Raw genomic sequence first — 25,492 nt, forward strand, 5'->3', positions numbered from 1 at the left:
AGTGGAATTACTGGCCAGACCAAAACATTCATGTGTGTGTGGTTCAGGCTAATTCAACCCATATGACTGGAAAAGCTGAGAGATCCTTAATTTTCCTACTATTAGGTGAAAATTAACAATTCTTTAAGAATATAGATAATAAATTATTTGCATATCATTGCTTTTGCTTTAGTTTTGTTAAGTGTGACAGACAACTTTTCATAAAGTACTTCCCCACATTGGAGAGGGTGGAGAGAAGGGCAGCTTCAGTAATTCAGTGCATTAATCCAATGACCTAGTATCATTAACTAAGGCAAAAACACCTTTGCAACGGATACCTCTGGAACTCTTCCTTTTGGTATTATGTAATTGTATTGTAAATTTAACTAAGATTTATTTTTAGAATGTCAGCATTTTAGCAACCACATCTATCAGTCCACCAACTACAAAGCCAAGACTCTTTTTGAAAAAGGTCTCATGAATACACGTTAAGAAGTTGCTAATGCTTTTAACTAAACAGCATAAATACATAATGCAAACAAAGATAATTCTTCAAGATGAACATAGAGAGAAAATATAACCTTCAAGGTTTGGAAAATGTCAGATGCTTTAAAATTAAATGGTATGAGAAATAGAAAAAGCTAGAGGTAGTCCAGAAAAATAGGAGAAATAAACAACATTTGTTAAAGTAATTAGAGATGATAGTATTAATTAAAGTAATTAAAGATCATAGTATTAATCTTACAGTTTCCTCTGGCACAATAAATGTGGATTACATTCTCTTTGTCTCTTCAGACCAAAACTATATAGAGGAGAAAGCAGGACAACTTTAGAAGTTTATGTGATGACATGAAAATGAGACATGAAAACAATCCAAGTAGGTAACTTAACATCTTGAAGTGTTATAGCTGAAAAGATTAATAGAGATAAGATTACATAATCCCTCATTTTAAAGCTGAAGAAACTAAGTTGTTTGCCCAAGTTCGCACAGCTAACAGGTAACTCATCTACTCCCCAATAACTGATTTGACTATACTTGCCTTAGAGCCTGATCATAATTGCTTAGTAAGTTCCCAGTCACGCTCATCCAGTTTTTATGACCTTATTTTAACATATGTGAAAGATTTTTAAATTAACTTCTGAAAATTTTAGCATGCTGGAGAATGATGGGCTCGTAGCTAGAATAAAAGACTTCATTGAGAGATATTGTTTGGATGTGGGTTCCCTCCAAATCTTATATTGAAATTTTTACCCCCATGTTGGAGTGGGGCAATAGTAGAAGGTGGCGGTGATGGAGGCAGATCCCTCATGCTATCCTCACAGCAATGAGTGAGTTCTCACTCTATTAGTTCATGTGAGAGCTGGTTGTTTAAAGAGTGTGGCACCTTCTCCTCTCACTCCTTCTCTCACCATCTTCCCCCTTTACCTTCCACCATGACTGGAAGCTTCCTGAGGACTCACTAGAAGCTGAGCAGATGCTGGTGCCATGCTTATACAGTCTGCAGAACCATGAGCCAACTACCCAGTCTCAGGTATTTTTTATAGCAACACAAAATGGATTAACACATTGAACTTCTAACTTAAATCTAAACTCACCCCATCACTGGGTTTTTGCAGATGAGATATGGGTAAGTTGGGTATCTGGAAAAATGTAGGAAGGGCTTCCACTTCTATAAACATGTTCAGCTACATCTCTCTTCTCACTGAAGGTCCAACACTGCTTCAAACTGGATAAATAAGCTATGACTCAGGCAATCAAGTGAGCAGAGGAACCTTAAACTTTTCATTTCTTTACAGCATAAATAGGCATCAAAAGAGGTTTTTTTTTTTTTTTTTTAGAATCACTTGAGTTGTTGACACTCTAAGGACAAAGTGTTGCCCACTAGAAGGAAGGACCATGGGAAAACCATACCTAATTATATCAGACATCTCAAACCTTGGTAGCCCCCATGGCATAAGTACTTCACTCTCATAACCCACAGAAGTACAGTTGTTCTCTGTAGTAAATATGTCATGTAAATTTGTGGAAATAGGAAAGGATGGAAGAAAGAAAGGATTCGAAAAGGAAGAGGGAAGGGGAGAAAAATAAAAAGCAAGCATCATTTAACAGGAACTTTGGGTGTTCTTGGGTGGGCAGAGAAGAGGAGCTGAGAGTTAATAGAGAGAAAAAAAATATGGCTACAGATGAAGGAGGTGAGAGGATTCTAGAGTGAAGATTAATGTGATAAAGGGGGCATTACATAATGTGTTGATGGGTTATAAATTAGTCCTCTTTGTCATTATTTTTAAAAAATAAGTAAATAATGCAATTATTTCTATTATTATTGCTTGCCTGATAGTACTTCTTTGTATCCCACAAGGCCTTGACTTTTATGGAATGATATCACCTGTTTCTTTCTGAGTTTTCATCAATTTCTAGAGCTGTGTTTTCCTCCACAAAGCCTCTTGTTCTTAGTAATGGCTACTCACTCTACCTCTGGCTCTGCCTATAACTCTGTTGGCTCATGCTGCCAGATACCTCTCTGTTGATATGGAGAACTGAGAAACAACAACATGATAGTACAGCTTAAAATAAATACTACCAGAGAGGGAAAAAAATGTAAAATATAAGGATCTGGGGAGAAAGTACATTTGTGGGAAACAAAGAAAATGAGAAGACTATGAAGTGTTGCTACAATTAAAATGTTGATTCTAAATCTGTTTGAACTTCAGTTTTTCTTCTCATTATTTTTCTGAGCGATCAGATGACTCATATTCTGAATGTGTTAGCTTAGGCATTCAGCTTAAAATACACGTTGATTAATTCTGAATTATTCAGCGTTAATCAGGTATTGCTTCAAGTTTTCTTCTTTGTGCTTCATGTCTCCAAAGTCACAAAGTTGAGCTTAAATACTTCTGAATAAAGTAATTCTTAAATGAAATGTGAGCTTGGCTCTACCAAATAGGAGGCGTATTAGCTATGCAAGGCTGGGCCGCCAAAGGGCAGTTTGGAAAGAAAAGGAAGCAGCTTCTCAAAAAATGGATGGAATCGACCTCAGGATATAATCCTGTCTGTTTAAAATGAGTTAGATGGCACAGTGCTTAAAGGCAGCATTGCCGATGGGCTCTGGGACCAATACAGTGTTCCTGAGAGCTGCAGAGAGCTATGGGACTCTGAGTATTATGATATCCCAGCCTTGGGATAATGTTCGGGAAAGAATGCCCTGGTGAAACTGATAATGTTTGCTATTAATGAAGGGGATTGGGAAAAGTACCTAATGCAGTGGAGAAAAAAAGTGTGATTTAGGTATGGATGGCCCTACACCCAATCCTGATTCTACCTTTTACCAGTCATGTGGCTTATTCCATCTGAATAACTAAGCTTCGGTTTTTTATATTCCATTTGGCACCTAGTGGATATCCAAATACTGGTAACTATTAATATGACTTTAAATATAGGTTTCAGTGCATAGAGCAATGGTTTGAAGTCACATGGTTCTCCCACACTTCTTTGGGGTTGGCCTTTAATGCATGAATGAGCTCACCTGATTGGAAGGGGACACAGTTTCCTGCATAAAAATAGGAATTTCATCTCCAGCTCCTTCTAACTCAAACTATCCTGCATCATAAAGGGATAGAGATGTGGTATTGGTGACTCAAAGATACCACAGCAACATGGAGGTGTCCTAGGGAGGAAGGCTTGGCCTCGGAGCTTAGACATGGAGACATGCCTGAGATCCAACCCCTTTACTTTGTCCCTGCACTGATGAAAACAGCAGCAAGCTGGGTCAGGAGAAGCCAGTGCTGGAAATTGTGCGGCCTATGAAGAAAGTCAGTTTTATTCAAAGTATTCATGCTCTTATCAGATTCTAAAGTTGACAGAATTGGCACGAAATAAGATCTGCATGTTTATGTCTGAGAATGTCTCTTCTGGGCCTCTAAACTCATAAAGTCTTTAAAGATCAGATTTGACTTTAACTTTTTTTTTCCATTTTGGCCATGCAGTTTATCCAGTGGAATGTGGTAAAATGTGAACTAAATTTCATGGGCCAAAATAAATCTCTTTGTTAAAGTTGTGCCATTTCTAACCTATTCTTTCCAAATGACTTTTTTTTATTACTTCTTAGTATTTCTTGGTTGGCCAATTTAAACTTGTCATCTTAATCAAATTTGATTTATTTGGTTATATTTTTTAAAAGCAGTGTACTCTTTCCATCACTTCTCCTTCCCCAGAAATATTTTTTTAATGTTTTTCTAAAAAGCAAAACAAAAAAATTTTTACTTTTTACTCCATCCATTGGTTCACTCCCTGGGCACCACTTGTCCAGCCTCCTATTTATTTCTTAGCATCTCCCTACCTATCCCCCCTATTTTTCCTAAAAATGCTTTCTTTGGGAAAGGAGCATCATCTGCTCATCAGCTATACAAACTGAAAGGCTCAAGTTTCTTCTACTCTACCTTCGCCTTCCTCCTCCACAACCAGAGGACACTAAGATCTGTCCATTTTACTTGCTGAATGTCCTTTTTTAAAATAATGGCATTATAGATACATAATTCATATACCACAAAAATCACCCTTTTAAAATGTAGTCAAGTGGCTCTCAGTATATTCAAAGAGTTGTGAAACCATCACCACTCTCTATTTCCAGAACATTTTCTTCATTACCCCAAAAAGAAATCCTGTACCCATTAACAGTCAGTCCCTGTATTCCCCCTCCCAAGTGCCTACCAATTGACTTTTTGTCTCCAGGATTTGACTATTCGGAATACTTCATATAAATGAAATCATACAATATGTGGTCTGTTGTGACTGGCTTCTTTCACTTAGCGTAATGTTTTCAAGGTTCATCCACCTAATAACATGTATCAGTTCTTTATCCCTTTTTATGGCTGAATAATATTCCACTGTAGGGAGGATATACCATATTGTGTTTATCCTTCCATCTGTTGATGGACATTTAGGTTGTTTCCACTTTGGGCCATTATGAATACTGCTGCTGTGAACATTTATATGCATGTTTTTGTATGGATGTGTTTTCAATTCTATTGGGTGGATACTTAAGGAGTCAGATTTCTGGATCACATGGTACTCCAATATTTAATATTTGAGCAACTGGCAAACAGTTTTCCAAAGTTACTGTGCCATTTTACGACCCCACTGGAAGTGTATGAAGGTTTGACTTGCTGAATATTGAAATTTCTGCACCTTCCTTTCCATCATACTATCAATATCTTATTCGGGTCCTCACCATCTCTAACCTGAAATATGACCATCAACTGATTGACCTAGCCATTTCTGCCAGGCTTCCCAATGCATCTTCCCCACTTCCACCAGGGAGATTTCTTTGTAACACACAAACCTGGCCAAATCACTTCATGTTAAAGATCAAAGATATTTCACATGACCAAAAGGACTAAACATAATCTGGTGCCAGCTGCTCAGCCTCTGTTTCCTCTCCTTACACCTCACACATCCTTTATGCTCAGCTTCTAAGACTCTTCCCTTACAATGAATTTATTTGAATTTTAGGAGCAACTTGAGAATATATATTTCACTGGGAGCATGTCCTCTGCTATCCATAGCTGTCATCCAGCAAATATTTATTGAATATCCACTACTCTATTAGAAAATGATCATAACTCTGCTCCCTCTTACATTATCCATTATTTGGACCTGAGGTAAAGTGTTGAATCGATCAAAAGTATTTATCACATTTTTGGTCTTTATTTGATGGAAAATGCTCAATAAATTGGACTATTCACTGGACTTGAGCTTAAGATCTATTATTGATTGATATTATTTCATGTGTTCAAAAAATACTTATTGAGCACTTACTATATGCCAGATACTGTTCTAGACACCTGGGATACAAAAGAGATGAAATTATCTGTTGTCATGAGCTTCCCTTCTAGAAGGGAACAATAGGCAATGAACAAATAAGTAAAATACCTCATTTTAAATGACAATAAGTGCTACAGAAAATGCAAAGCAGGACTGGGGAAAAGGACTGCTTGGAGAAGGTTGTACTTTTAAATAACGTGGTCAGGAAAGGCCATATGGACAAAGTGATGTTGGAGAAAAGATCTGAAAGAAATCAAAGTTTGCACCACGTGGGTATCTGTGAGAGGCGTCGCCCAGGGTGAGAGGACCCTGAGGCAGGAGGGTGTTTGATGTGTTCTAGTAACGGCCAGGAGGCTAGTGCCCATAGAACCACAAATAACAGTATGTGTTGAATGAGGAGTCCAACTGTTTCGTGATAAAACTCATCATTACATGGATCCACCTTTTTACAAAGCAGGCAGCCCTAAGACCTCCTCAGAACAAGAACCTAAGAAGCAGTAGGAGAAGAGCAAGCCAGGCTCTGTTGCTGTTTAGTGAACACCATGACCACTTGGGCTAGAACTTACTCTGAGAGATGCTTAGAGCCCAGTCATTTCCCTAACGTTGGTTATTTTTGTCATTCCCCATCTGCTCTCTGAAGAAGGGAGATATAAAAAGTCCAAGACGCCAAAAGAGGTTGCTTGCTTACTTCAGAAACAGCAGGGAGGCAAGAAGCTGGAAAGGTTTTCCATGTGTTCTAGCAGCCACAGGGCAGTGGGGGCTGCTGATCTGGAGAAGTAGGTGGCAGCAGTGAAGGAAGAATTGGACTAAATTCCCATGTGTCCGGGTCAGAAGGCAAGGAAGATGAGATGCGGGCTGGCCAGGGAAGAGGACCGCACTCCAGGGTTTGACTGGCAGGTGTTCATGAGCCCTCTGGCAAGTTTTGCGACTATTTTGCAGGAGGACTCCAGCTCACTGGTTACCATGCATGCCCTTCTGCAATAGAAGCTATTTCCTGCCCTGAAGAATTTAATGATTAAAACCTAGATTGTCAGATTAAGTTACTGATTTGTGTTTCTCCAGAATATTACAGTAAAAGAAAATTGTGCATATCAGAAGCCAAACAACTGCATTTGTCTTTGCTTTTTTAAGCATCCATTTTTAAAGCAAAAATAAAACATGCACATGGCTTCTAAAGTTAAGTTCTACCAGGTTTATGGTTGGGGAAAAAAAAATCATCTCTTTTTGCCCCACCCCTCTTCGTTGACATTCACTGTCATTTTCTTTAGCTATTTCTTTAAATCTGCATCTCAAAACTTTCAAATAACACAATCACATAGCTATTTTTCCAGTTTTATAAGTTATCTATTAAATTCTTTCTTAGAAGAAAATGGGAAATGTCCCTCTTCCTAGTTCTCTTATTATCTCCCATTCTCCTAAAACAGTTATATGACTCTTTTGGGTTAAATTGATTCTCAGTGATTACTAATTATAACGACTCAAGTTTTATTCCCAGGTAAGTCATGAAGTCCACTTTCCTCTCCCATCACTTTCCCTCAATCTCTGCCTTACACTACTGTTTTGATTGTGGTTGATGATAATGAAGTTTGTTTTGTTTTGTTTGTTTTTAAAGCTTACATTTCCCTGTCTTCGATTCCTTGTGCACACTCTTATGTCTCATGGAAAGTTCCTCTCCCACCCTCTCTCAACCCTCCACTCCTCAGTCCACACAGGTTACTCAACAGTTCCGTCTTGAACTCTCCTGTCCTCTGGGAAATCTTCCTTGACACTCCAACCTAGGTTAACCTCCTTGGGATACACCTGTCACACTTCACTTCTTTAAAACACTCATCCTAGACATCAGGTTTCATAAGGATGGGACTGTGTTGGTTTCCTTTCTCAGCACCAAAACACTTTCAGACACATAGTAGACTTTAAATAAATATTTGTGAAAGAAAGGGAAGGAGGGAGAGAAAAGATAAATGAAGGAGGAAGGAAAGGGCTCAAGGAGACAGAAAGAGAAAAGGAAGGAGAAAGTGGGGAGACTTACTATCCAATTTAGTGACTATTCTCATCTCATTACACATTAAGTACACCTTTCTAAGGATTTTGGTCAGCTATGGCCACGATGAGGCTAGATTAAACAATGTATAGCAAAATGTAGGGCTTACATATGTTACATAAAGACAAACTTTATTACAAAAAAGAAATGTTATGTCTTTTGTATCCCAAGTGACTAGAGCAGTATCTGGCACATAGTAAGTGATCAATAACTATTTTTTGAATACATGAGTCTAAAGGATGGATAAAAGGGTGCTGCATTGGGCTTCAGGTCACCTGGGCTTGATTGAAAGCCCTGGGCTGGGTTCACATCTGCTCAACATGACTCTTCATTCTCATCGAAACAGCAGCAATGCAGGGTATGTCCTGGTGACAAATCATAGAACGCAGGTCTCAACCTGGCACTGCCACTTCCACTAACATTGTGTTAGCTAAAGTAAGTCACAAAATCCGGTCCAGCATCACTGGGTAGGAAAACAGATTTCAACCATATTGGTGGGTGGTTCTGCAGAGTCACACTGCAATGCACATAGATACAGAATTTGGATGCAGGGAGGGCATAAAGAATTTCAAACAATAATTCAATCTTGAATATTTAGCTTCTTGTTATGTCAAGTTCACATTTTAAAATCTGTGGTTTGGGCCGGGCACCGTGGCTCATGCCTGTAATCCCAGCATTTTGGGAGGCCGAGGCGGGTAGATCACCTGAGGTCAGGAGTTCGAGACCAGCCTGACCAACATGGTGAAACCCCATCTCTACTAAAAAAATACAAAATCTAGCTGGACATGGTGGCTGGCACCTGTAATCCCAGCTACTCGGGAGGCTGAGGCAGGAGTATCACTTGAACCTGGGAGACAGAGGTTGCAGTGAGCTGAGATTGCGCCATTGCACTCCAGCCTGGATGACAGAGCAAGATTCTGTCTCAAAATAAAATAGAATAAAATAAAATAACTGTCTGCTTTTCTTAATTTCCTTTGGTTTCCAGATAATCTTGGATATGCAGATAACCATGGGAGCCAGCCACCCTCCTGAGTACCCCTAAATAGGTTGAGAAGGACTGGGGGCAACACATCAGACCATTTATCTTTCATGAGGACACCATGTCATGGCTATGATTCCACTCTGTCCTGCACAATTTCCATGAGGTATGTTTGCCCATAACTAAGTTACTATCTTTATTGTTTTGTCCTTCTTTCAGCACTACCTGAGGGAAGCTGTTTATGTTTTTGTTTTTTTGGCAAATTTGACATTGCCAGTATAACGAGCCATCTCGCAGTGAGCATGAAAATCCCTACTGCCTTTATTAATTAGAGACATTCATGAATAACACATGCATTGCCAATTCTTTAGGGAAATTAGGGCATCTATACATGCACATCAGCCTCTAAGTACAATAGAGAGGCGGGTAGCTGAGCTCTGCCAGGTCCGGGGCCCCGGTGCCTATGGAAGATGGAGCATAGTTCTGGTTCAGTGTATGACAGTATTCCCTGTGTCTCATTCTCTTGTTTTAAAGATAAGGAAATAAAAGTCCACAGAAGTAGAGTTACTTATCCAATGGGGTCATGTCTGGATCAGAATTCAGTCCCCTGACCCCGAGTTTGGTGACCTTTGAGTGAGCATAAGGTGCTTTATGCCATGATGCTTTATGGTCAGGAGGAGAAGAAGGTAAAAGTCTGATGAAAATTAATGCACAAGCCATGAAAACAGAGATGTTTCCAAGGAAAACAGTTTAACTTCTCACTTCTGATAGTAATTAATTAGCATGTGTCAGTAGAAGATGCAAGATAGATTATCAAATTTTCCTAAATCAAGGGCATGTTTTTAAGACTGACGCTTCTAGTTCAGGGAATTATTTGGCCAAATAGCCAACAGATTTTTGGCAATAGTATACATTTCTGAGATTGTATAGAGAAGGTTAGGTAAGATAATAGGGAAAGAGAGAAGAGAAACAGTGCAATTTTCACATTAAACAAGTCTTCACTGGAGTAGTAAGACTATTTCTTTCTAACATAAGCAACAATAAAAGCTTTCTTAGGGCTTTCAGCCTCAGTGTTTTTCATCATTGTGTAAAGGAAGAATCTATAAGCTGCTTTTCTTTAATCGTAAGAGCACCCATAGAGATGATTAGAACTTACCTTCATTGACATTTCAAAAACGGCATTTTTCTAATCTAAAAACACTGAGTTTATAAATGACCTGTGCTGTTACTGCCACCTTTATTAGCCAAGCCCTTATTGATATGGCCTCAAGGAGCCAAAGCATTTCTATACTTCAGAACCAAAGGATTCATGGGACCCATGGGCTTGCCAAGTTCCTGTTGCCAGATGGAGAGAAAAACAAACAAACAAAGTGGTTGGTGAGCCTCATTAGAGTACAAAAGACTGCTGGGGCTTGTATTAGTCTGTTCTCACACTGCTATAAAGAAATACCTGAGACTACATGATTTATAAAGAAAAGAGATTTAATTGCCTCGTTGGTCTGCAGGTTGTACAGGAAGCATGATGCTGGCATCTGCTCAACCTCTGAGGAGGCCTCAGGAAACTTACAATCCTGGCAGAAGGTGAAGAGGAAGCAGGTTTGCCTTACAGCGCCAGAATAGGACAGAGAGAAAGGGCAGGAGGTGCCTCACACCTTTAAACAACCTGATCCCAGGAGAACTCACTATCCTGATGACAGCACCAAAGGGGATGGTGTTAAGCCATGAGAAATCGCACCCCAGGATCCAATCACCTCCCACCAAGCCCCACTTCCAACATTGAGGATTAAATTAAACATAAGATTTGAGTGGGGACAGAGATCCGAACCACATCAGGGCTTGTTTAGCTTTGTATGCTGTGAGAGGCCCTGGACACTTGCTTTCATGCTTTCTCATTGCCCTCGAAAGAGCAGGACCCCAGGGCTGGTCCAACCTCACAATCTCCCATGCATCCCAGCTTTACCAGTCATTCCCATCTTCTTCTCAGTGGGCATGTAAGAGGGCCTCCCTCCAGGGGCATCCACTCAATTCTTTCCTTTCTCACACGGCCCCGTACTTTTTCAAAGTACACTGTCTCTACCAATGAACCCTGTATTTATTCATTGAAATCCTCCTCTTCTGCATAAAGAGTAAGCATGAAAATGTAGATAAAACTCAAAAGACAGGGGAAGGGCTTTATACCTACATCAGAATACACTTTTACTAATTTATCCACTATCCCTAATTTTCACTCCCTTCTGTAAAGTCATGTTCCTGGCCCTAATTCCATTTCATTCCTTTATACTTTCATTAATTTATCCAACACATATGTATTGGGTACTTATTATGTCTATGCAGTCTGTAGTTGCAAAAATATAGTCTCAAAAGAGATTTGGGCAGAGTCTAGAGCATTTGTCCCACAAGCCCCAATTTTATTTCTGTCCCTATCTCTACCTCTATCTCAATAGATAAATAGATAATCTTTAGAACAGCCACATTATGGATTAATTAGATGTCTGTGGGTTGGCCTGGGTACACAATCATTCTTTATGATGGCAGTCCTCAATCTCTGCTCCCATACAACTCTGAAGATTCATGAGTTAGTCCTGTCTCAATTACAGTGAAGAGCTGAGGGAGAGAGGAGTTGAATCTATACTCTTGGAATATATTATCAATTTAAAAATTTCTGTGCCAGGTGCGGTGGTTCATCCCTGAAATCTCAGCACTTTGAGAAGCCAAGGTGGAACGGTCGCTTGAGCCTAGGTGTTTGAGACCAGTCTGGGCAACATAGTGAGACCCTGTCTCTACAAAAAAAGTAAAAAGGGGAAAAAATAGAATTTCCCTCATTAATATTTCTTAAATCTTTGCCAACCATTGCTTCTTATCTGCAAGTAAGACTAACCGATGACAGAAAAATTACCAATGATGAATGAACAAAGAATCTATAATATAAATGGAAAAACTATTTTCATAGACATGTGTGCTCTTGGTTATGATTTGACATGACATCCATAGACTTAATACATATTTTTGATTAGTTGAATGTTACTACTTTCTGTGATGAAATTAAATATGTCAGTATTTCATGGTGTTCTGCGAAGAGCACCATGCCATTCATGTGTGCCACCATCTGAATAAATTTGAAAATCTCTTCCGTATAGTACATTTTCAATAAAATAATAAATATTAATAAGTAACAGTTCTGCTGTTAATAAATAACAAACTGAAAAAAGGAACCTTTGGAGGTTAACTAGTTCACAGTAATAAAGCCACATAATATTTGTTTGTGCTTTCTAGTTTCTAGACATTTCACTTGCATTATTGCATTTCAGGGACTACAATCTATCTCCATATTCTGCTTGAGGAAATCAGAATACGAGAATTTAAGTGGATTTTTCAAGCTCAGACAATTAGTGCCAGAGGTAGTGTTCAACATCTGTTCATTTAATGCCAAATCCAGTGTTCATTTCCACAGTTTAAATCATTATTTTATTTACTATGAAAGAAAAGACTGAACAATATCCCAAGTACTGTACAATAATCAAGCCAGGAGAAGAAATAGTAATGCACCAAAATCAAGCCCTAAAATCATCAGAGCCCTTGAAATATTGGAAGTCACAGATCAGCTTACAGTAATTTCAACCTTGTTAACATTTTCTCTAGGAAGGAAGAGATATTAATACCATGAAACAACATACTGAATAATAGAATCTTGAAGTGCTAGTAGAGTCAAAAACCATTGCAGAGAAGCATTCTATACAACAAAGCAATTTTCACATCTAAAGGAATGATGCAAAGAACATTGCTTTGTTGAATTTTTTAACAGCAAATTCTACCCAACAAATACTTCTGTTCAGCAGGAGTTTTCATTGATTCCTGTTTGTATAATAGTCATTCTATAAAGGGAAAATAACTTGGTTTTTGTGTCTTTGGGGAAGAAAATCTAGGTTAAATTAAAGTTTTATTTTTTTATACTGTCTTAAGTTCATGATCAAGGAGAAATCATTCTAACTCATCTCACATTTTTCCTCCACAACACAAGCCAAGGAATGACCATCCAAAGGGCACACTGGTGAAAAAATTCAAATCTGATCCCCTGCCTTCCCTTCCCATGGGATTCAAAGCACTTCTTTAATTTTAAAATAATTTTGAGGAAGGGGCAATACATTTGTTTCAGTTATAGAGTTTGGGCATTTATTTACATGGAAGAGACTACTTAGATAAATCTTGTAGGTTTCTGTGAAGTTCTTTATTTAAAAAAATAAAATATGTTCTTATTAAGCCACAGGTTTAGGAAACATTTACCAAGTCAATCAAATGGTCTTGAGAGTCAGAAATATTTGTTCTGTCCCCTTTAAAGGTTAGGGTCGATTAATCATTTTCACTTGCTTATTCTAAATGACAATATTTTAATGATTATACCTATTATAAAAGCAATGACATGCTTAAAAATTAAGTAATTAGTCCCCAAAGCAGAAAGCAAAAATTCCTCTTTATTAAGAGGCAGGAATATAAAGCAATGTTGGCTTCATTTTGGCCTTCTCCTAACTAAGCAAAGAAAAATTTTATCTTTGTTCCAGCACTCATTTGCTTCCTATTTCCAATCCTTTTTTCTCTTTTCTTAATAATTGTCAATATTAATATTTAGTATAAAGAAAAAAATTGTAATGACTGATTTGGATCAAAGATAGTCACTGTTTAACTAGGAAATAAGACCACATATATCTTTAGATGGTTTTTAAAAAGACCCATATAGAAAGATCAAAGTTCCCACCACTAGGAAATGGTCATCACAACAATGATGAGTCCATAGGAAAGTGGACATGATAAGGGAACTACCTGGCGATAGCTTTGTTAGCAGGGAATAGTGATTAGGCCATGCATCCTAAAAAAATGTTTTGAAAGAGGGGGATCATGGATAGGTGATATCTATTAAATGATACCATGCAGGGAAGCCAGAAAGTAAGATAACAGAGAGCAAGATTCTGGATGAATGAAGCACAGAGTTTCCCTGCAGGATTTGTAAGTGTCCCTGAAGAATTTAAAAGATGGTCAGTGACTCCAGGGTTCCTATTACTGACATATGAGAGCATTGTCCTTTATTATACATGGTGATTAGGCAACTAGAATCTTTACTAGGAGGAGGACCCCAGGTTATTGTCTAGATTTTGGGATGGACTTGTATTTGCTTGGCTATTGGCCAAATGAAGATGCATGTGAAAGATCTTTGTAAACTGAAGAATACTGTAATAGTATCATTACTGGAATGTCAATGTTTTGGGAATCATTGGCATGGGGATTATGTGTAAAGCTTTTGGCTGATACACGGTCCTTGAGCTTCTCGAACTCTTGATAAACTCATCTCCATCTTGTGAAACTCCTGTGCTGTTTCAGGTTCATCAAGAACATTATGCCAACTCAACTAATTCCATTTTGTTAATGTTCCAGTGCAATACCATGGATATTAAGTATTAGATTTCTACGTGACTGTTGATGTGGTCTCAGAATATTTTCATGAGCAATATAGAGCAGCTTAGATTGACTCGGTGAATACTTAACCATTTGGACATTACTGCATGAGTTACCTAACATATTAGTTTCAGCTTAGAAATGACTTTCAGCTTGCCCACCAACAATAACAAATATTTATTGGATATCTATGGGTCCGGCACTATATAAAGTGCTGAGGATACAGTGGTAAACAAGCTAGAAATAATCCCTGCCCTCAAGAAACTCAAAAGCTAGTAAACAAAACAGGTAATAATAAGGAAGCAAATGATGGAATTACAAAATTTCGGATTGCTGCTGCAAAAAAATCACATGGGGTGATGGAGATGGAGAATAACAGAAAAGGAGTATCTAAACTGTCAAAATATTTATACTTGGTCTTGCCCATTTTTTTGTTCATTTGTTGTTTTAACTAGTTTTAAATTGCCTTATTGAGATGTAATTCACATACCTTCAAATTCACCCATTTAAAGTGTACAAGTAAACCCTTTTTGATATATTCTCAGGGTAGTATAACCCCCATATCTAATCTTGAAACATTTTTAATCACCCCCGAAAGAAACCCCATACTCATTAGCAGCCACTCCACATTTTCCCCCAACTGCCCCAAGAAACTACTAACTTTGTTTCTGTATCCATAGATTTAGCTATTCTGAACATTTCATATAAATGGAATGATATAATATGTAGTCTTTTGTGTCTGACTTCTTTCATTCAGCACATGGTTTTCAAGGTTCTTCTATGTTGTAGCATTTATCAGAATTTCATTGCTTTTAAAAGCTGAATAATATGTCATTAAATGTACATACCACATTGTGTTTATCCATTCATCTCTTGATGGGCATTTGGCTTGTTTTTTGGCCATTATAAATAATGCTGCTCTGGACACGAGTGTACAAATATTTTCATTTTTTGTGGACAAATAATATTTCATTATGTGAATATAGCATTTTATTTATCTGTTCATCCGTGGATAAGCATTGGGTTGTTTTCACTTCTTGTCTGTTATGAATAATGTTGCTATGAATATTCCTGTACCCATTTTTGTGTGGACATATGTTTTGTTATTTATCTTGGATATATACCTAAGAATGAAATTGTTGAGTCATATGACATCCCCAGGTTTAAAATTTTGAGGACCTGTTAAATCGTTTTCCAAAAAAGCTGCAATAATTTGTACTCCCACAAGCAATGTATGAGGGTTGCAGTTTCTCCATATTCTCTCTAATGCTTGATATTGTTTGACTATAACCATCTTAGTAGATGTAAAGTGGTATCTTGTGGTTTTGATTCACATTTCCCTAAAGGCTAGTGAGCACTTTTCATGTGCTTATTGGCCATTTGTATATTTTCTGTGGAGGAATGGCTATTCAAATGCTTTTCCCATTTTTGAAATTTGGTTATTTGTGTTTTCATTTCTGAGTTCTAAGAGTTCTTTATATATTGTGAATATAAGTCTCTTATATTTCCTTTCCTTCTATACTTGACTTTTCATTTTCTTGATACTGTCATTTACAGCAAAAAAAAAAAGTGTTAAATTTGAAGTACAGTGTATCTACTTTCACTTTTTTTCACACATGCTTTTGGTGTCATATCGAAGAAACCATTACCCAACCTAAGATCATAAAGATTTAATCCTATGTTTCTCCTTAGACCTTTATAATTTTACAGTTTTTTAAATTTTTATTTTTATTTTTATTTTGAGACAGTGTCTGGCTCTGTCACGCAGCCTGGAATACAGTGGCACCATCTTGGCTCACTGCAACCTCCACGTTCTGGCCTCAAGCAGTCCTCCCACCTCAGCCTCCTGAGTAGCTGGGACTACCGGCATGCGCCACCATGCCCAGGTAATTTTTGTTTGTTTTTCTGTAGAGACTGGGTTTCACCATGCTGCCCAGGCTGGTCTCAGACTCCTGGGATCAAGCCGTACATCCGCCATGGCCTCCCAAACTGCTAGGATTACAGGCGTGAGTCATTGCTATAATTTTAAATTTTACATTTAGAGTTGGGCGCAGTGGCTCACGCCTGTAATCCCAGCACTTTGGGAGGCCGAGGTGGGCGGATCACGAGTACAGGAGATAGAGACCATCCGGCTAACACAGTGATACCCTGTCTATACTAAAACTACAAAAAATTAGCCGGGCATGGTGGCACGCGCCTGTAGTCCCAGCTACTTGGGAGGCTGAGGCAAGAGAATCGCTTGAACCCAGGGTGCAGGTTGCAGTGAGCCAAGATCGTGCCACTGCACTCCAGCGTGAGTGACAGAGCGAGACTCCGACTGAAAAAAAAAAAGAAAAGAAAAGAAAAAAAGTTACATTTAGGTGTAGGACCCTTTTTTGAGTTAATTTTTGTATGTGGTGTGAGACAGTGGTCCAGCTTTATTCTTTCGTATGTGAATATCCATTTACAGCACCACTGCTCACTAAAAAGACTGTTCTTTTCCTCTGTTGAATTCTCTTGGCACTCTTGTTGAAAACTGATTGACCATAAATGTAAAGATTTATTTCTGGACTTCCAATTTTATTACATTAATCTATAGTCTATTCTTAGGCCAGTAACATGCTGTCTTGATTACTGCAGATTTGTAGTATGTTTTTATATCAGGATCTGTGCGTCTTCCAACTTTGTTCTTTTTCAAGACTGTTTTGACTATCCCGGGTTCCTAGCATTTCCAAATAAACTTCAGAATTAGATTGACAAGTTCTGCAAAAAGCTAGATATCATTTTAATAGGGATTTTGTTAAATCTGTGTATCAATTTGGGGCATATTATCATCTTAATAACATTAAATCTTTTGATTCATGAAAACGAGGTGTCAGAAGACTACATAGAAATATTTAGATATTCTTTTTTCTGTCAACAATCTTTTTAATTTTCAGTGTATAAGATTTGCCCTTCTTTAATTAAATTTATCCTTAGTATTTTATTCCTTTCAATGCTGCTGTAAACGAAATTGTTTTCTTAACTTCATTTTCAAATTGTTCATTTTTATTGTATGGAAACACAATTAATTTTTGTATATTGACTTTGTATCCTGCAACTTTGTTGAACTTGTTCACTACCATCAGTTATTTTTGGTGGCTTCTTTGGTATTTTCTATATAAAAGATAGTATCATCTGTGTTGCCTCATTTTTCATCTTTAACTAGTGATACAGATATAGAAAGAAAAAGAATTTAAGAAATTATAAGCAAATTTTTGAAGTAAATTTATTCTTTGTATCACCAGGGACCAATTTTGTGATTACTAAATATGTCCAACTTAAAGAAAAATATATTTGGGTGCAAAGTCAAGAAAAATGTTGTAAATTAGCATAATTATTCAACAACCGAGTAGGCTGCCTAGCAAGGTAGTGAACACTCAATAACTAAAGGTGTTCACTCAACAACACAGTTGTTCAGGGTGTGTTATAGAAGGGATCTGAGCATCAGGAAATGGACTGAACTGCATGATTTCCAGTCTCTTCCAATTTTGAATGTACATTACTAATTCATTATATTTTGCTAAATACTTTTATGTAGATATTTAACCAGAAAAATGCTATGAACAAGCATCAGTAAGATTTCCTATTTAATAATAAAAGCAAGACCATAGTGTGTCTCTGTATACAGTTATGTGTTTTCTTCTGTGGGTACAAAAGTCGTTTCTATTATCAACCCTGCAAGGTCTAGGTTATGTAGCATTTCAGTAGGTCTTAAATTTTCCAGGAGCAATTCATCCCTGGGAAGAATTATTATCAGGCACCTAAGGTATGTGAATACTAATATTATGCATCTCCTTTCAAAGTGCTTTCACTCTTAAAATATCTCCATGAGCTTTCAAATAACCCCCACTCTGCAGGGAAACTTAGAGCTCATTGCAGAGATTTATTCCTGCAATCTGGCTATATTTAACGTCCATAGTGGAACGGTTGTGGTTCCATGGTGGAAGTAACAGAAATGGACACTTAAGCAAAAGGGAAGTTATTGGAAAGAATTCAGAGTCTCACAAAATTGATGGAAGTAGGAGAACCACATAGTAAAGGAACATCAGAAGGCTAAGACCCAGAAGCATACAATTGTCTCGTACCAAAATGTATATGGTTATTACTCCATACTTGCCACTATAAAGAATTCTATTCAGCTATTTCTTCTTCCGCCCTTGCTTCATACTTTCAAGTTTCGAAGTCTTAAAAGAAAGCCCCCAGTCAGTCAAGGTTAGGTCATAAGACTATTCCATTGAAACGTCAGAATGAAGAGAAAAATGCTGTGGACCTCTCAGCTCTATAAATGGAGGCATGCAGAAGGAATTAACCTTGCACACACACACAAAAAAAGCAGAATAAGGGAAAAGTAACACCCCTAAAAGAAATTGAAGTACTATTGAAATTAGATGTTGGGTATTCAACCAAAGAATGCCAAATATTATCTCCACACATGCAGTGCTCTTTTGGATTTATTTAAGATCTACTGTAATTGCAATCCTGGCAACCTCAGAGATCAGATTTTTCTCTATTATCTTTTCCACAGTTGAGATTTGTTGTGGCACTCTGCCATTTATTATTTTTTGTCTATAACACAAAGAAATAGAGGCAAGGGTTTTGCCCCAAAAATGTTTTTCTTGTGGTAGGACCTTGTCTTTATAACCCTCACCCCAGTCTCAATCAAGTGGCCCAGTTTCTGTTTTAGACCATTATTTAAAATCCTGAATGTTCCAATATACTAATGAGGCACCATTATCTGAGGGCTGTTTTTCAACTGCCCTGGTTTCTTGTTTGTATTACTACTGTCATCTCTTGGCCTAAATATTTTTTATATTTAATGATGCCTTAGTGCTTCTATCCCAGGCTTTTTAGAAAAGGCAGTTAATTTAAAAATCAAATAAATAAGTCTTTCTGGACTTCTAATTTCTAGCTCAAGGCCAGAGTTACTAGACAATTAACTCCTTTAGATTTAAAACAAATAGACTATGAAGTTTAATCATGTATTTAACATAATTCAAAATACAAATGATCATAATAACTTGAAAGTACTTGTTTTGTTGTTCCATGGGATCACAACAATTAAGAATCAAAGTTTCTTTTTCTTTAACTTTTAGATAAGAAGAAAGACTTCTTAATTCCCAAGGGTAAAGTCCTCATGAATCATTACTTAAAAGCCAGTTTCTTCAACACCACGCAGGACTACGACTCAAACCTTGTCTTTATTTCATGTTGTGATTCCTTAAGAAGGTATAGGTTGGCCAACAGAATTCATCTGTGTAAAGGATGTGAGCCCCAACATAATCAATATAATCACTATTTTTGTCAGCTCTGCCTTTTGTTTTCTTAGCATCTACTAATCAGAGGAAGATGGCTGTTTATTTCCACTGGTTCAATCAGCATTTAACTTTCTAAGGACTTACTATTGTGAGCCAAATTTGACTCACTACTTGCGGTTATTAATACTCTCCATAATGCTACTTCCTGATTGGCTTGTGACCCTGAGCTAACATGGAATTCAATCAATGTTTCCACACCAGAGTGCATTCATAATTTCAGCGAATGTATTTTGAAGCAAGGAATGGAAACCATATATAAAGCGTAAGAATCAACAAAACTATATTTCCTTGGTCTTTGGGTTTGTTTATGTCCCTTCTCATCACAGAAAGAATTCATAGTGCTTCTGTGGCTGTATTTAAATCAGGGTCCTTATACAGGGAACATGAATTCAACCATCCACATTGTCTTTTGAAAAAGGGATTAAACATATCTCTCAGAACCAGTGCATTCTATATTGAAGCAAAGATCACAAAGACTTGTTTCAAAGCTGAACAAGTTTCCACAACTATGCTATCGTCAGGCTACTTCCCATGAACCACGCTAAGGTTTGCGCTAGCAAAAAGCCAGCAAAAGCAAACCATGTCCAGCTTTCTCAATACAGATTCTCCAACCAACAGCTTAAATAGATACCATCTAAATTTTATTACTTTACAAATGTAGATCGAATACATCATAGTATATTTTTAATTTCACAGTAAGTAAATCAACAATTACTCTAATTCTATTTATATGTGAAATTATTTTAAAATAAAGAATTTTTGACCAATCAATTTATATTTCAGCTTTATTTCTTTCTTCTCCATTTCACTTTAGTATTCAGATATCTGGTTCAATTTCTGAGAATAATATTACATAGTCAGATTTTATGCCATCATGGCCAATGGAGAATAAAACATACCAAAACGTTTCTATAGGATTGCTCAGCAAATGAATTACCTATAAAAATAAGCAATAGTATTGCTTTGTCCTAACTACACTGTTAAAATGTGTCTTTCCTCATTCAATAAGGGTATTTTCAGGATCATTATTTCTGTTGAATAATCTAATTCCCTGTTTGTGCCCCAAACTTAAACTCAGACAAATGATGTTCTATTGAAGGCATTTGAGGTTACATTGTGATGGGAATGTGAAGAGATAACAACACCAATCAATATTTGAATGTTGCTTTATAATTCACAATGCTTTTCACAGACATTATGCAATATGATACTCTCAAATTATATGATTTTAGCCCAGGGAGAAACCTTAGATATAATATGGTCTAACCTCCTCATACTGAATCCCAGAGAAGTTAGTGATTTGAACAAGGACTCAAGGTGCATAAGTATGAGAGCCAAGATTGGAATCTACATTTTAGCATCCTTAACTATAAATCGTAATCTCACTGAGGTGTCGTGATGATCGTATATTCTATCTGTAGTATTTTCACATGTTGTGACATTTGTTTCAATTATTCCAACATAGCTGTTGGTTTCTTTTTTTTAAATAAGAAATTGTAACTAAGTGCATTGTAGGAATATGCTTAGCCATGATGTTTGAGCCTCAGGTCCCTCATCTGTAAAAGATGGCTAATTTGAACATATGCCCTCTCAGGACATGCTGGGCCTTCGTAGCTCGTGTGCTGGTGTCATTTCTTTCAGTCCATTTTGGTGAAGTATATTTAGTTTACTGACGTAGACTATAAAAGATGCCCAGATGATGGAAATAAAGAGACATTCTTTCCAGATCCAACAGGAGGTGTTATCATCAGAAATGGGAGGTGATTCTTCAAATCTATCTGCCAATATCTGGTTTGATCTCACTTTTGGTTTAGTACAGGCAGATAAAATAGTAGAACAGACACAAATCTCTAGGTCAGAGGCAGAAACTCTCGAGAAGGCCATATGGTTATTCATACTAGTAAAAGTAACTAATGAAGTACAAATAGCTTTTCTTGTTTACCCTGAAAATCCCGTCGTTAGTTGATCTCAGATTGTTTGGAAAGTTCAAGAACCAACACAGTCCAAGTGCATTAATAGATAGTGGTGGCAACAGCCAGGGTTGAAATGCTAGTGTGCTCTTTGAGTGACTGAACTGTGCTTGTCAAGGGGGGAAGGGTTGTGGAGACCCATTCACCCATTGACTCCTCCACCTGACCTTCTCAGGAGATATATCTGGGCCCTGTCCCCCAGTGAAAATTCTGCTTAATCCCAAAGTCTTAAGATGTGAGGATTCCTACCCACTGACGTTTGGTGTCTGTCATAAGGTAGGCACTGAAGCCATCCCCTCAACACACACCCAGAGTGCAGGTATTCCCCTCCTCTAACTTTCCCGCCAAGAGTCTCAATTTACCAGCAAAGAAATTCGACAGGGGCCACATGGCTGATTCATGATAAGAAATGTTGTTCAGGAAGAAGCCTCTCCTTACTGTTATTCAATAATGTGAAATTATAAAACTGGAGTCTAAGAAATCATGAATGGCAAGGCCCAGTATATAAATCAGTCCCTGACTTCCATACCTGTGCTGTCCCATAAGATATCACCAGCTCTCTTGTTGCCTGACATTTACCACTCACAGAGCAATGAGTCAGACAGGCAGGAATAAAACATCAGGCACCTGGGTTTCCTTGTTAACTGCCTGGTAATCATTTGAAACACCACCTCCAGTACCAAGAAACAACAGTCCCTGATGGTGGAAGAATTGGGGCACAAAATCATGGTGTGGAGCATTATGTTAAAATCCCAGCCTTCTATCCCCATATGAACAGTGACCTTAAAAAGAAAATCATGAGATTGAGTCATTATTAACATCCAAGTCTTATAAACTCTTATTTATTAAAAAGAAAATCATGAGATTGAGTCCTTATTAACATCCAAGTCTTATAAACTCTTATTTATACTTTCAATTCTAAGCCCAGTAGCTTAATCACCTGTTTTTAGATTTAGCTGTCAGCTACGGAGAGCTTAGAGATAGTGTAGTTTGTTCAAGCAGCCCTAGTAGATTGAATGCCACTTGTCATCAGAGAAAGATTAAGAGAGATACAAAAAAAAAAAAAGAAAAGGAGAGAGAGAGATTGGAAAGAGAAGTAATTGTTGAGTTTACTATTTATATTTCCTGACATTAATTGGTAGCACCATAGAAAGTACCAAAAAGTCAACCATGTACTGATGTTAGAAACAAGATTTCCAAGTCTAAGTACCACAATATTCTGGATATCTTTTGTTTCAATGGACGTCTTCAGAATTATGCAAGTGATTATTGATTATCAGAAAGGCCCAAAAGGGTACCCATCTTTTAGTCCATTAACTTTTGTTTTCAACTACCAGTTATTAAGTGCTCACTACATGCCTAGTACGGTGGTGAGAAATTTACTTCCATAATCTTACCTAATCCTCACAACAATTCTTTAAGATAAATATTATTATCTGACTTATTTATTTATTTATTTATTTATTTATTTTTGAGATGGAGTCTCGCTCTTTCACCCAGGCTGGAGTGCAGTGGCGCAAACTCGGCTCACTGCAAGCTCTGCCTCTCGGGTTCACGCTATTCTCCTGTCTCAGTCTCCCAAGTAGCTGGGACTACGGGCGCCCACCACCACGCCTGGCTAATTTTTTTGTTTTTTTTTTTAGTAGAGACAGGGTTTCACTGTGTTAGCCAGGATGGTCTCGATCTCTTGACCTCACGATCCGCCCACCTCAGCCTCCCAAAGTGCTGGGATTACAGGCGTGAGCCACTGCGCCCGGCCTATTACATGATTTCAAAGGAGAAAAAGCGAGACAACTTTCTGATCTCACACAGTAATTAGGAATTTGAACTCAGATTTGTCAGATGCCAGAGGCTACCCTCTAAAGCAATATACTAGACCTCTACCCCAAAATGAACCTGATATTGATAGAATCTCAGTTATTGCATTCTGACGTTATTATCTTTGTAAACACTTTTATTATTTTCACTGCTTTTTACTAGTTATTAAAGAAAATCTTGATGCTGATGAAGAACACTGCACTCTAATTTGTCACTGAATTAATTTCCTGAGTAAGGAGGAGAAGGCAGTATTATTTTCAGGACAAAGATTAGCTTCATCGCTGCCAAAAGCTTGGTGTTACACTAGGATGTTAAGGATGTGTCATTTTGGAAGTGAATCACGGACATAATCAAATTCCACTTCTGGCAGCAGAGAAGAGAATACAGCTGTGTATAACTCTGAGCTGGTTCTCTTATTCACGTACACCATCTGCTTTCTGTTGCTTTAGATAAAATTTTTTATTTCAGGGTTTAAAAATGCTTTAAATTCAATAATTATCTAACTAATGAATCATCTGGAAAAAAACAAGATAGAGAAAGCATAATGCTTTGTCTTCTAGTCTCTTCCAGGCTAACGGTATCTTAGTAATGAGGTCTAGATACATGGTGACATAACAGGTATCCCTTTTAATTATCATCCTGAGACAGAGTAAGAATGGGACTTTCCCCCAACCACGTCCCACCAAGGACTGCAAGCTGGTGAGGGGAAGGGCTCCTGGCCAGCAGAGACCCCAATCAGATCATTCAGACCCTGCATCATAATCTTGTGCACGGAGCCATAACCACTGACTACAGGACCTTGAGGAAGCTAAAATAAGCAATTTCCACTATAAATCTTACTCAAGAGAGTCCACCCTAACTCCCACATATGCACAAGGCCAGGAGAATGACCAACCCTTAACCTCAGCTTCATTAAAATACTAAAAAATCACACCCAGGGGTAGAGACTTAACATGCAAATAAGACATGCGACCTACGAAGAAGCATGCTCTCAAACTGCCCAAGTGCTAACAGTTCCCTGCCTTTACATGCCCAAACACCACTCCTTTCCCTCTTCAGCCCTTTTAAAACTGCCTTTTCGTCTCCCTCTGGGGAGCCAGCCAGAAAATTCTCTCTCTCTCTTGTGCTGCCTCCTTTATGATCTGGTGTAAGTTCCAATACAGCCTTGTCTGGGAAAACTCTTTAGGCCTCATGTCAACTTATATTGCATTGAAGGTCCAAGAATGCAGGGTTGGTAACAGACCAGCCTTTAGAGTCAGTTGCTCTGGCAAGACCAAGCATTTTGGGGAAGACCTTAACTCTTTCAGTTCAGTCCTGGCAACTCCTTGGGATATTCACATAAATGGTTCAATGCACTGAGCACAGAGATAGCCTGAGCCAGGGGGTCTTCGCCCTGGCCACCTGTAAGGTTATAACTCACAGTTTAAAGTGAGTGTGAGACTCTCTCTGGCCAAGGTTGGTTTTATCCAATCAAGAAGAACATTCAATGGAGATCTCTGGTCTCTACCAAGATAAATTCAGGGCATTCAGAGCAGTTCAGCAATTTCAGGAGCAAAAATAATCAGGCTAGCTCTAGCTCCTAAAAGATGTGAACTTCTGCAAGGTATTTCATCTCTCTGGGTCCCAGTTGCTCATCAGTGAAATGAAAACAATACCTTCCTAAACTTCTTATGAATTTGGGAGGCTAAGATGAAATAATAAGCAGGAAACAGCTTTGAAAGTGTTTTATTCCAGGTGATGATGATATCATTAGTATTTGTCTATTTGCCACTCATGACCATCCCCTTATAGGCGATCCCTGGACAGCTGTGGATTTTGAAAGTTCATGATATTCTCCCAAGGTTGCAAATTCAGGCAAACAACCAATATGCATTAACTGGTCACAGGCAAAGAATCTTTTTGGGCAGCAGCTTTCAATCTGCTCACCATTCTGATGTATGTATCGGATGACTTACATTTTACACGTAGCTAGATTCCTATAGATATAAAACAGCAACCTAGTTGTACACACATACATTTCTTTCCCACTTAGAAAAGTAAGTGGGTGAAAATGAATCCATCTGTGATACTGTGAAATATATATATTTGGTCTTCTTTCTTATT

General features: G+C 37.8%; 1 long non-coding RNA gene across 2 annotated transcripts in view; it reads left to right on the forward strand.

Annotated features, from left to right (window-relative positions):
* The window catches only part of LOC135966455 (uncharacterized), a 40,555-nt gene extending 15,985 nt beyond the window's left edge, over nt 1–24,570 (forward strand). Inside the window, exons 3-5 of one of the 2 annotated variants that reach the window (XR_010579775.1) lie at nt 775–856; nt 12,129–12,209; nt 23,552–24,570. This is a non-coding gene — a long non-coding RNA (uncharacterized lncRNA). Of the gene's footprint in view, nt 1–774; nt 857–1,424; nt 1,512–1,688; nt 2,741–12,128; nt 12,210–23,551 lie in introns of those variants that run through there. The other variant, XR_010579774.1, reaches the window with a different exon arrangement.
* The last annotated feature ends 922 nt before the right edge of the window (nt 24,571–25,492 follow it).

Source organism: Macaca fascicularis, chromosome 12 (genome assembly GCF_037993035.2).
Source record: "Macaca fascicularis isolate 582-1 chromosome 12, T2T-MFA8v1.1".
Classification (NCBI taxonomy): Eukaryota; Metazoa; Chordata; class Mammalia; order Primates; family Cercopithecidae; genus Macaca; species Macaca fascicularis.